We start from the raw sequence: 12,877 nt of genomic DNA on the forward strand, positions 1-12,877 counted from the left end.
GATTCATTGAGGACCCTTCCACCAACGTCTACAGTGACCCTAACCCACTGTACCCTCTTCCACTCCCCACCCCCCTTTCCTCTCCTAATCGCAGGCTTCCACTTTCTCTCTCCTCCTTCCTGCTTCCCTCCTCCCTTTTCTCCTTTCCCCACCAACTCCTCTTCTTCTTTCCATCTCTTCACCCTCCTCTCCTTCTCCCTTCTTTTCCTTCTAGCCCTTTCCTCTCCACTTCCATTCTGTCTGTCTGTCACCTCCCTCCCACTTCCCTTCTCCTCCCTCCGGGTTGGAAGAGGCAGTCCATCCAGGGCTCGGCGCTCGGCTAGGCGGCGGATCGACGCGCTCGGCGCTCGCGGCGTGCGGAAGTGCGGCCCTCCGGCTGGCTGCTGCGGCCCGGAGCTGGGGCGCGTCGGCGGGGACCTGACGCTGGCTGCAGGCAGTGGACGCTGGAGGTGAGTGTCGCGTCCCGGCCGAGGATGTCCCGGGTCCGGCGGGGAGCCGCGCGGTGTGGGACCGTTGGGTCTGGGCGACCTGGGAAGGCGCGGTGAGGAGCTCGGGGCGCGGTGCTGCGTGCGGCAGCCGCCAACCAAGCCTTCGGCCCGCCGCGCGTCCGCCTCCGCGCAGACCGCCGGGCTGGATCCCTGGAGGAGCGGCCGGTGTGGACCGGTCGGCTTTTAATCTGCTGAAGACCTCCGCACTGATGCGGGTGGGATGCCTAAGTGGTATCTTCACGACTCTGTGAACCGACTTGGTGAAAAGCAGCAAGTGCGTGTTTCTAAGTCAGCCACACCTCCATTAGGCCATTTGGTGTTCTGTACTGAAAAGCTAATGTCAACTGGGATCACTCTACTAACGCATAGTAAGACTTTGTTTATAAAGCTTAGCATGTGATGGCCCATGCTTGGTATCAGATTCAGTCAGTGGCAAGGAACTGAAAGTCAAAACAAGGATGACCTAAGTGTGAATGAATTAGAGATTAGCAAGGTATAGGTAAAGACGCTGATGCGTACTCGCTGCTTACATGTTTTCTTTTGTTTGACTCAGTGGACAGTATTTTTAAGTAGGGAAACAATGTTCCCTCATCTGTTGGGAACAACCCTTGGAGTCGTTAGAAAGTGACGTTTTTTTTCTTGTCAATTATTTAATTTCCTGTTCCAGACATTTTGAACTATTACCTTTCAAAAGGTGATAAATAACCTCGTAGATTAAGTTCAAAACATTTTGTAAATGTAGTATTCTAATTCGGGGCTTCTTCAACTTTTTCCACTTAAAACTTTTCAAAGAGTTTCCATGACCTTGTAAGTATCTATGTAAGTATATAAAATAAGTAGACAATGTAAGCATTCACTAACTATAAATCACAAATTTTTATTTTAAAACAATTTTTGAATACATGTAATTTTACCTTTTATTAAAGATGAAAGTATAGAACTGGATGTACTCATTTCTTTTTACATAAAGAATTGTAGTAGCCATACATGGTAGTGCATGCCTTTAATCCCAGCACTCAGGAGGCAGAGGCAGGTGGATCTATAAAGAGAGATCCAGGACAGCTTCAGCTGTTACACAGAGAAACCCTCTCTTGAAAAATCAAAACCAAACAAAAAAGAATTAAGTCTTGGTTAAATATTTGATACTACAGGACATTGAGCATCTTCAGTGTTTTTCAGACTTGATTGATATTTTAATTTTATAATCGTCAATACTAAGAACATTGCTCTGTATAAATGTGTAGTACAGAATTGTGGAAGTACAGTTAGGAACATTTTGGAAACTGTTGAAGATTTGTCCTTACTGCCATGCAAAAACCATTGGTGATCTTTTAGAAGTTCATATCAGCAGTTCAAACAGCAGTTCTTCAGATCAAAATTCTGACACAACTCCAGTCAAAGACCCACTCTTTTGATAATTACGTGCTGAGGAATGCCAGTAGGGAAATGTATCTAGTCTTTGCTTTTGGTATTCAAAGCGTTTTCTTTCTTTAGGAGCAGAACCCTCTGTATACATGTGTGTTAGTGTTTTGGTTGTTGTAACCAAGTACCTGCCAGAAGCAACTTCAAGGAGGAAGGGCTTACTTGGGCTCCCAGAGAGGAAAGCATGGCAGCAGGCAGCTCCATGGTGGCAGGACTGTGTCCTGGACTCCTCACTTCTTGGTGGAACAGGAAGCAGACAGAAGTCAGGATGTGGGGCCGGGCTTTAAAATCTCAAATCCCTGCCTTAGTGACTTCCTTTCCCAACAGGGATCTTCATCCTGTAAGTGTTCAGAGCTACCTGGAACAGTGTTAGGAGGTGGGGACGAAGTGTTCGAACATTTGAATCTATAGGGGATGCTTTATATTCAAATAGTAACAAACAGTGAAAACACTACAATTCATCACATAAGTAAATTGACTCTGAATTGAAGTGCTTCAGTTTAATATTCTTGGGTATTAGGTACATGTACAGAGAAGTTCAGAACAAAGGCTGATGAAGTTGGATTGGGTACTGCTGGCTAACAACACCTTGGATTCACTATGGGTTTAATTTTTGAATTTGTTTTTGATCCTGTGTGTTCAGAAGACTTTCATTTTGCCTTTTTTCTTTTTCTTTTTTTTCTTTTTTCTTTTTTTTTTTTGCTACCTCCACATTCAGTTACATGGCCCTGTGTAACTTACAGGATTACCAACCACAGTTTAAGAATCTGCATTCTGGTAAAAGACTTTGTATTGACTACACAATCTCTCAGTGTGTAGCAACAGCAGGTTCTGACCACATAGGAAATGCTAGCGATAAACTTGTCTCTCAGTTACTTTTGCACATATTTTCTGGTTTACTTTATTATTTCTTTTGAGATGGTCTCACTGCTCAGGCTGATCTTGAACTTGTTGACTCAGCTCATCCTTAGACCAGAGTTTCCTCAGTGCTAGGACACACACCAGCATGCCTGGCTTTTCTTTGCTCACCTTTATTGGGCCCAGGTTCCTAGTGGTACCTACTGCATAGTATGCACGGTATGTTTTTTAAATGTTTACCCCGTGGATGAGTTTGAGGCTTAATCTGATAGTAGGTGATTTTGAGATTGATTGGAGTAGGAAATAACTTTGATTACTGAGCAGTATACAGAAGTGTTGAATGATCTTAAACCCTGGGAAGTATATGTGTGGACCCCCTGGACTGTCTGCAGAGCTGGAATGGTAGAGGCTGTTCACTGTAATCAAACACTTTACAGTATACAGTATATTTGTGTTGATTAGAGGAATGATTGCTAGTGATACAAACACACACTTGAAATAATGGTAGTGACACTGTGAATTTTGAAGTTGTGAATACACATGTAGGCCCTTTTGGTCTCAGTTTGGAAATTAGAGTCAAAGTTCTTTTGGTATAGGAGTGAAAGCGACCATTCAGTGTTCCACGCACTACCACCAGCCAGCTGCATAACAATAGCTGTGGTACTCAGCATCTTTGGGCCTCAGTTTCCCTTATTTGTGTATTCAGACACTATATAAAGCTTGATTATCTCAGCCATGTGTAATGGTGTATTCCTGTATTGTCAGTACTGGGGAGGCTGATGCAGGAGGATGCTGAGTAAGATCAGCCTGGACTACAAATGTTACCCTGTCTCAAAGCAAAAATAAACAAAATGGACAAACAGGAACAGCAAGAAACACCACCAACTCGATTATCTCAATCTTTGAACATTAAATTCCCACTCCTGTGACTCATGTTATCACATTATCACTTAGCACTTGTCTTATTCCTAGTATGAGTGCTGTGATGATCAAGAAAACTCAACTGATACAGGAAGTAGTTGTAGTCATCCCTACATCTCCCAATTCTAGCACATGATAAGGCATTCAAAATGACGTCAGCCTGGATTCAGAAGGGCATTTTTGTCCTCTCAAAAGACAGCTTGAACCAGACTGTTGTCATGGTTTGGAGAAGAAAGGGTCTGGTGGCACAGAGTGAGAGGGAAAGCTCTGAGGAGTTCAAAAAGCCAAGGAAGGCCTGTGAATGTGGGTGTAACTCGGACTGCCTCTGAGGGGCCAGTGAGCAGGCATGGGCAGGTGCTCTTTGGGTTACTGAGTGCCTTTGGTCAGGCATGGAGTTTGGAACTGACTTGCTAGACAGCTTCCCTGCCCCCCAATTACATTTGGTCATTGAAAAAGCTTCCTGAATGTTCTTAAACTCAGTACTGTTGGTGTCTATTACCACTGAAGTGGAGTATTCATTTTGTTTTTATTTTTAGAGTACATCTTGTTCTCCTGGACCTAAGGAAGGTCTAGATTTTAGTTAATGAGAAAATCGGCTACTCAGGGTGGATCCAAGTACCCAGAATTGTATACAGTGTTGAAGGTGCTCCCTTTCTCTGCTAGGAGGTTCCTCTGGAAGTTTAATGGTTCGTTCATCCCCCGCCTCCCTTTCTCCCTCCCTCCTTCCCTCCTTCTCTTCCCTTCCTTTCCTCTTCCTCCTTTCCTCCCTCCCTCCTTCCTTCTTTCCTTCTTTCCTTCCTTCCTTTCTCTTTTGAGGTCTTACTGTGTAGCCCTGTAGCCCTGGCTGGCCTGGACTGACCAGGCTGGTCTCAAACTCAGAGACCCACCTGCCTCTGTCTCCCAAGTGGTAGGATTCAATATGTTTATAAAGGTCATTTTCAGTTTTAATGTGACTTTGGAAGTTACATGATTACATTCATTATATTATAATTTTACTGAGCGAGAAAGCAAGACAAATAGCCTGAGTTATTTGCTGTGGTTTCATAATGGGAGCCCCATGTGAGTGACATGATGTATGTGTATATAAGTCAGGGACTCTGCAGGAATCAGAATTCATGCCAGATGGTTCAAATGAGACTTTAATGAGGGGACTATTTGGAGAGGTGTGGCTATTTGAGAGATGGAGAGTCTCAAAGAGAGCAAATAGCTGGAAGGTACAGAGGGAGGAAGTAGAGGCTGTTCAGGGCTGGAGGCAGGGAGGAGTACCATTTAACTGGGCTATCAAGGAATCTTCTAGATTATCACCCACTTTCTGATCTATGCAAAATCCAGTTGAGCATTTTTCCTGCTTTTCAAACTGCTCATCCATTCATATCTACTCTTAGTAGGTGATCTTGCCACCTGCTCCAGAAAAATAGAACTGTCTGAGTAGAATCCCATGCTCCTTGTACTAAGACAGTTTCTTCTCCAGTTACGGACAGAGACACATCTCTGTACCTGGCTGGGGAGCTCATCTGCTTCTGCCTGACTGTCATTCTGGTCTTGCTAACATAACAGCCTTGGGCTCTGGCCTTTGTGTGTGCTTAGAGGCTGCACCAAGAAGGGCACCTGCAGGAAGAAGTCAGCCCTCCCTTGATCTCAGACTCTTGTTACTCATTTGTTTCTGTAATTCTTCCCTGCCAAGCCATATTTTAAAAAACAATTGCTGATATCCTTTTTCTGTTCAGCTGTCACACTGCCATGACCCTTCTGAAGGCCGTGGTCATTCTTGGCCTCCCGATTTTCTAATGTTACTTCTGTCCACTGTAGTGCCTGGGCACACAGCAAGCCCTTGGTGAGTGTTTTTACTGAACAAAGCTTTTCACAGTCCTAGTTTATCTTTAGCTCTCTCCCTGTCCCTGGGATTTGGGGACCCAACCTGTTGAGGTTCCACATGATCTTTTTCTTTAGAACCCGAATTGTCTCAGTGACGTAATCAGTGATTTTATTTGCTAATGGCTTCTTCAATCTTTTGTGGATGATTTGTCTTTTAGGGTTGACACCTGAACTTTTTTTTTTCTGAGAAATACAATTTCTGACATCCCAGAAATTAATTTTTGTTGTTCCACGTGGGTCTAAGAAGAAGAGATTGTTGTGTACATAAGATACAATTTGCAAACCCCTCTGAGTGAATAATGTTGTTTTTATGGAAGCCACCCTTCCTTTTCCTTTCCTTAAGCAGTGTGACTTCATTGCTCACAGTTGGTCAGCATCCAGTGGGGTGAGGAGAAGCCAGACAGCTTTAGACCTCGGGCTTTGACTGTGCAGTGTGGGAAGATGCTTAGCTGCCATGCCAGTTCTGGGGAACGAGGTGGATTCTGAGTGGCTCTTCCCGGTGAGTCCATGCTATTCTGTGAGAAAAGCTGGATAATCCAAGTTTATGTAAAAGATGAATTGCGTAGGAACATTGAAGACCTTGTCAGATTTGCTCTCCTGTTCTGGTCATTCTTGCTTCCTGGCCACCCAGGTGCATTCTTTTCCCAGTTCCATATGTCCAAATGGAGTAGGAGGTAATAGTTTTTCTCCATCTATAAACAAATAGACATGAGATAAAATAAAAAAAATTACGTGCCATTCATTTATTGTTATTTTAATTACCATGTTTTCCCCATAACAGTCTAAGATGTAAACTAAAATGTAATGTTTTTCATTAAAAACCATAGATAACATATTTTAATTCTTTCTCATTTGTGGAGGTAAAGAAAGAAAGATGTTCTAAAGAGAGAGTGGGGAAGGCCAGGCAGGAAGCTTGTGGCACTCACGCTGCATTTCTGCAGACCATTTGAGACCCAGAGTCTGACCAGGCCCCGCTGCAGTCCACTTTGGACTCTGTGGCCTCTTTGAGGTTTGAGTTGGTTTTTGTTTTTGTTAGCTATGGTTTTGCATTGAGGCCTGAGGAAAAAGATTAGTCACTGATTATTGTACAATTTCTGACATCCTAGGAATTAATTTTTTGTTTTTGTTAACTATAGTTTTGCATTGATGCCCGAGGAAAAAGGTTATTTTTATTTATTTATTTTCTTGATCCTAGAACTCCTTCTTGGTTATAATTTAATTTTCTGACTTTTTCCTAATATTATTTCTGCCAGTTAATTTTAAAATGTACTTTTAATCTGAAATTCTATAACAGGCAATAGCAATTTACTTTCTTTTATTCTACTAATAAGTATTTTGGAAAATTAAGTTTATGCCTCAATGCAATAAGGGCAAGTTATAAAATTAAAAGTTTCTGATTCGCCGGGCGGTGGTGGTGCACGCCTTTAATCCCAGCACTCGGGAGGCAGAGCCAGGCGGATCTCTGTGAGTTCGAGGTCAGCCTGGGCTACCAAGTGAGTCCCAGGAAAGGCGCAAAGCTACACAGAGAAACCCTGCCTCGAAAAACCAAAAAAAAAAAAAAAAAAGTTTCTGATTCAAGCTGGGGAGCTGGCTTAGCAGGTCAGGTGCTTGCTGTGTTAAAGTGAGGACCTGGGTTTGGATCTCCATCACCCGTGGAAGAGCCTGGCATCTGTTAGTCCAAGACTGGGGGTTGGAGACAGGCAGATCCTGGAGCCAGCAGACAGCCTAGCAGAGTGGTGAGCTCCACCTTGAGTTGGAGGGACTGTAAACCAGGAAGGTGGAGAGCAACAGGAGAAGATTCCTGACTGACCTCTGGCCTCCACACTTGCATTCGTGGGCGAGCACACCTGCACACATATCACACACATACACACATGTAGGCACACGTGCACACACCCTTCTTTTTCCTCCTGATCTCTGTTGCAAAAACCCTTTAATGTTTGTCATTAATGGGGAAGAGATAGACTGTATAACCTGTCCCATATAAATCTATAAAGAAATGCAATTATACATTATAAATTATAAGGAAAGATGGCCTTTTGACTTTATTTTAATGAAATGCTTTTATAGTAGTGATTTTCTCTTTTGACCTGTGATGGATAGGAGGTTAATTGATGTTAAATGGATGCTTTGTTAATCCTTCATCAGCTACTAAATTGGTATGGGGGAGTCCAGGTCAGGACTGCACAGGGCCACGACCAGATTGTTTTCTCAAGGAGGGTTATGGATTCCACCCTCCCCATCTCCCCCAAAGCCCACACTGCTCTCCAGCTGTCTGTGCAGGGGCCTCTTCCATCTCCTTTCCTGCTCTCTGCCCTCCCTTCATCCCTCTAGCTCCCCCCACTCCCCCCTCTGTTCCCCCCATCTGCAGAGTGACAGCTTGTAGATGTTGCGTGCGAGTGAGCTGGACTGGCGCTGTGTGGTCCGAGTGTGTGGTCTCCAGCTCCGCAGAGAGGCTGCTAACAGGGTGGATGAGAGCGAGCAATACTGTTTACTTTAATTTATTTCGGATGCTGGAATTGTGCTCAGGGTTTCCTAGGCTTGCCCTGCACTGCCTGCAGCTTCCATCTCTCACAGCTGCAGTGCAGGCTGAACTGCCCTGGCCTGATTCTCAGACAGGCACTTTCCTCGGCCTCTGCCTGTTTAATCCCCTGTGGCTCAGAAATGTTAATGGCACTGCTGAGTGCTGATTATTTCCTTTCACTATGTCAAGATATATGGCCTTGAAGAAATTTCTTTTGAGCTGGAGCTAGACAAATAAAGCAGAAATTGTAAGATAGCAACAGCGTTGATGTATTTTTAGAAATTGGGAAAGCTATTATTCAAAATTTGGATCGAATTAATCCAACTGTGGTCATGTAAAAGAATCTGGGAGTTAGGTGACATCTGCCATGTTTAACCATTTTAATAATATAAACCAATTTAAGCTGATGGTTGATTTCTTGACCTTCTGTGGAAACGCCCATTGATTTTGGCATGCCTGTTTACTGCTGTTTGTCAGGGAATATTGCCTTATTTTGTCTTAAATGTCTGACAAGTTGAGACAAACGAAACTTTGTTTTATATTGTAGTATACACTAGGGCAGTATCTTTTTTTCCTAGTGCTAGGATTATGAATATCTCAATAATATTTCTTTGGTGTTATTTCTGAACATTTTTGTTGAGGTGCTCAAGTGCATTGTTATTTGAATAAATAGCTGTAGACTTTTGAACATTCCTTGGGATTTGTGTGTTGTTTAGCTTTTCTTTTCTGTCCTCCTGGAAGTCTTGTTGGAGTGAGATTCCTTTGTTGGTGAGTTGTCCAGTGAGAACAAGAAGTCTAGGCCAAGGGCATCTTTTCAGAGAGGCCCCTCTATTCTGCACCCCATTGCACCCCCACCTATCATTGGCCCTGAGTTGTAGTATATGAACTCATTTGGCATCCACGAGAGGGGGAGCCTCCCCGTCCTCCTCCCGTGTCTCTTCAGTGAGGACATGTTTCTCCTTAGCTTCTGTGTCTAAAATCAGAAGACTTCAAGTATGTAGCAGTGTTGGATACTTTAAAAACATTTTTTTTAATACAGCCATCTTGATATTTCTTCTAGTGTTCAACTTTCTTGGGATTGTGTATTTGTGGTGTTAATGATGTTTGTTACTGTAATATAAAAATCATGAAGCACAGTTAGTATGTTCTCAAAGTTGGGTGGCTGTCATCATTGATTCTAGAATATTTTCTTTAATCCAGAAGAAAGACCTGAATTTATCATCAGTCCTTTAACATCCTTTGTTCCTATAACTACAACTGATTAACTTGCTTTTCAAAATGTAGTTTTTACATTTATTTATTTATGTGGGGAGGTTCATGTGCCATGGTCCATGTGTAGGGATCAGAGGACAACCTTACCATATGAAGTCCCTGCTGCTGTGACTGAGGAGCCTATAAAAGAGCCAATCAGCAAGCTCTGTGTTCTTGGAGCAGTGCAGTCCAAGCACTCTTCCCAGGGAGTCCAGCTTCATGGAGGACTAGCAATTCTCATGACCTTCGTGGTCATGCTGCTGAGATGACTCCATAGGTGTACCTCACAGGAGAAATGAACAAGTGCAGGGCAGAGTGATCACAGGGATGACCTCACGTAGTCCCCTCCTTCCACTGCATGAGGTCCAGGAATCAAACTCTGGTAGTCAGACTTGGCAGCAAGCACCTTTACCACTGAGCCATCTTGTGGGCCCCACCATTCTACTTTCTGTGTGTTTTGAGTTGATTTGTTCCCAACTTTCTGGTAATTTGGCCCTTTGTGTTAATTATGGTAAAGTAAATGAATAGTACTAGTCATGACCTGAGACATTTATTTAAGAAGTAAAAATTTTCTTTATGTAGAAAGGAAAAAAAAAAACAACACAAATGGTGGCTAAGTCAAATAATGCTAACTGAAAGTGAACTTGTCTTTTGGGAACCTGATGGCTTTAGGTTTACATATGACAGGAATGCCGTGGGAGTGCACTGTCTCTTCGTTGCCTACCACCCACAGAACAGCTAGCTGTACAGGCGCCTTTGAAAACCTTCCTTGGGCTTTGCACTTCAAGTACTTGTTGGTTACAGATAAATTGTCAGTACTGTCCCTTCCTCTTTCATGGATGGCCGTTTGAAACTGAAAAAACAAACCTTTTTTTGTGATACTAGTGACACAAGGTCTCGTTTGTGCTAAGCAAGTAGACTCCCACTGAACTGTGTCCTCAGCCCTCTTTGCTTTTTGTTTTGAGATAAGATGTAGTAAGTTGCTCAGGGCAGCCTGGAACTCACTCTAACCAGGTAGGCCTTGAGTGATTCTGCTTCATCCTCCTGAGTAGCTGGGTTTATAGGCTTTGGTCACCAGGTTGGACAACAACAGATTTTCTGATATCAAGATTGGTGGAGGGGTAGGATTCGTTTCAGTGAAATAATTAAGAAAAAGTTTTAGACCTACAGATTTGAATTTTTGGTTCTTCAGGTGATCAGAGAACAACAGAATATTGATCTTTGTACCTCTTGTGCCCTAGGAAAGGAACTGTTCATCTCAGATCGTGGTGCTTAAGTGGAATCCATCTCATTTTTTTTTTTTTTTCCTGTAGCATGTTTCTGTATTGGTGATCAAGAGCAGCTGTCGTGATTGATTGCCAGTGTAAGATGTGTTTAGCAAACTCAGCTTCTATGGTAGCTTCTGGTGATTGTTATTATGAAGACTTATTGATTTAGCATCGGCAAGATGGCTCAGTGAGAGCAGGCCTGACAGTCAGAGTTCAGTCCCCAGAACCTAACCTACATAAAAGTAGAAGGGAAAATTGACTCCACAGAGATATCCTCTGACCTACAGACACACACACACACACACACACACACACACACACAGTGGTGGGGAGAGTGGGAGGGAGATGGAGAGGGAGGGAGGTGTTGGCAGGGCAATGGCAAGGTGACTCAGTGGGGGAGGGAGCTTCCTGTGCAAACTTCATGACTTGGGTTTGATCTCCAGGATCCACATCAAAGCTGAGAGAGAGAACTGATGCCACAGAATTGACCTCTGACCTCCACATGCATGTCTACATACATACTGATCATGTGTCCCTATACACACACACACACACACACACACACACACATACACACACACACACACACAGTGGTGGGGAGAGTGGGAGGGAGATGGAGAGGGAGGGAGGTGTTGGCAGGGCAATGGCAAGGTGACTCAGTCGGGGAGGGAGCTTCCTGTGCAAACTTCATGACTTGGGTTTGATCTCCAGGATCCACATCAAAGCTGAGAGAGAGAACTGATGCCACAGAATTGACCTCTGACCTCCACATGCATGTCTACATACATACTCATCATGTGTCCCTATGCACACACACACACACACACACACACACACACACACACACACACCAAAAAAATACCCAAAATAAAAACCTACAGTGCATGTGGCACACAATCCAGAGGCAAAGAATGGCGTCTCTTCTGCACTAGAACATCTAGCTGATGTTTCCCTCAAAGAATGGCATCTTTTCTGCACTAGAACATCTAGCTGGTGTTTCCCTCAAAGAATGGCATCTCTTCTGCACTAGAACATCTAGCTGGTGTTTCCCTCAAAGAATGGCGTCTCTTCTGCACTAGAACATCTAGCTGGTGTTTCCCTCAAAGAATGGCATCTCTTCTGCACTAGAACATCTAGCTGGTGTTTCCCTCAAAGAGAACATCTAGCTGATGTTTCCCTCAAAGAATGGCATCTCTTCTGCATTAGAACATCTAGCTGGTGTTTCCCTCAAAGAATGGCGTCTCTTCTGCATTAGAACATCTAGCTGATGTTTCCCTCAAAGAATGGCATCTCTTCTGCATTAGAACATCTAGCTGATGTTTCCCTCAAAGAATGGCATTTCTTCTGCATTAGAACATCTAGCTGATGTTTCCCTCAAAGAATGGCATCTCTTCTGCATTAGAACATCTAGCTGATGTTTTCCTCAAAGAATGGCGTCTCTTCTGCACTATAACATGTAGCTGGTGCTTCCCTCAAAGGCCTCATTTCATGATTTTGCATAGCTGAAATTTCACATGGTCTATGAGGTCCCTGCTGCTCTGGTTGAAAAACTTATAAGAGAGCCAAAGCGGTGAGTCTTGTGTCCTAGGAGCTGCACAGCCCGGCACTCTTTCCTGGGGGCCTGGCACTGTGCTAGATGTAGGAGTTCATATGACAGTCCTAGCCATGCTGCTGAGATAATGTCATAGTCATACCTCACAGGAGAAATGAGTAAGTATAGGGCAGAATGACAAAGGGGACAACCTCACATGGTCACTGGTCCTCTACTCTCTGCCTTAGGGTCTCGGCATGTTTATTCAAGGCCCACCTGAACTTCTAAAATTGTATGTTCATTCTCACAGTCACAGGCAAAGTATATAGAACTCTATTGAAAGCATCTTTTTTTCTGACCCCCTCCATCCCTCTCTAGTGTTAACCTATGGTGTGGCTCTTTCTCATCCTTTCTCTGTGTTCATTCAGCATACATACATATTTGTAGTAAGGTAGCTTTTGTTTTGTTTTCTAAAAAATCAGATAGTATTAATTTGATCCTGATTCTGACACATTAGCTGTGACAGTTGTGGGGATAACATGTAAAACATTTATATTTGAGCTGTGTATATAGTTCTTTGTAAGGATACAAACTGAGATGTGTGGATATGGCAATATGTTTTGAAGTACTCATTCAGAAAACAACATGAAAGTTTGTCAAAGTGGAGGGATGGCTCAAAGGGGAGAGAAGACGCTGGATGATGGAGTGTAGAGGTTCTTATGTATATTTAAGATTTTCA

General features: G+C 43.4%; 1 protein-coding gene across 5 annotated transcripts in view; it reads left to right on the plus strand.

The window, feature by feature from the left end:
* The first annotated feature begins 319 nt into the window (after nt 1-319).
* Exoc2 (exocyst complex component 2) overlaps nt 320-12,877 on the plus strand; it is a 180,306-nt gene continuing 167,748 nt past the window's right edge. For 2 of the 5 annotated variants that reach the window (XM_052726869.1, XM_052726873.1), the window contains exon 1: nt 320-449. The gene's annotated coding sequence lies outside the window, so the exon portion shown is untranslated. Of the gene's footprint in view, nt 450-510; nt 857-12,877 lie in introns of those variants that run through there. The other 3 variants (XM_052726870.1, XM_052726872.1, XM_052726871.1) reach the window with 3 other exon arrangements.

Source organism: Peromyscus californicus, unplaced genomic scaffold (assembly GCF_007827085.1).
Source record: "Peromyscus californicus insignis strain IS unplaced genomic scaffold, ASM782708v3 Scaffold_8__1_contigs__length_139910024, whole genome shotgun sequence".
NCBI lineage: Eukaryota > Metazoa > Chordata > Mammalia > Rodentia > Cricetidae > Peromyscus > Peromyscus californicus.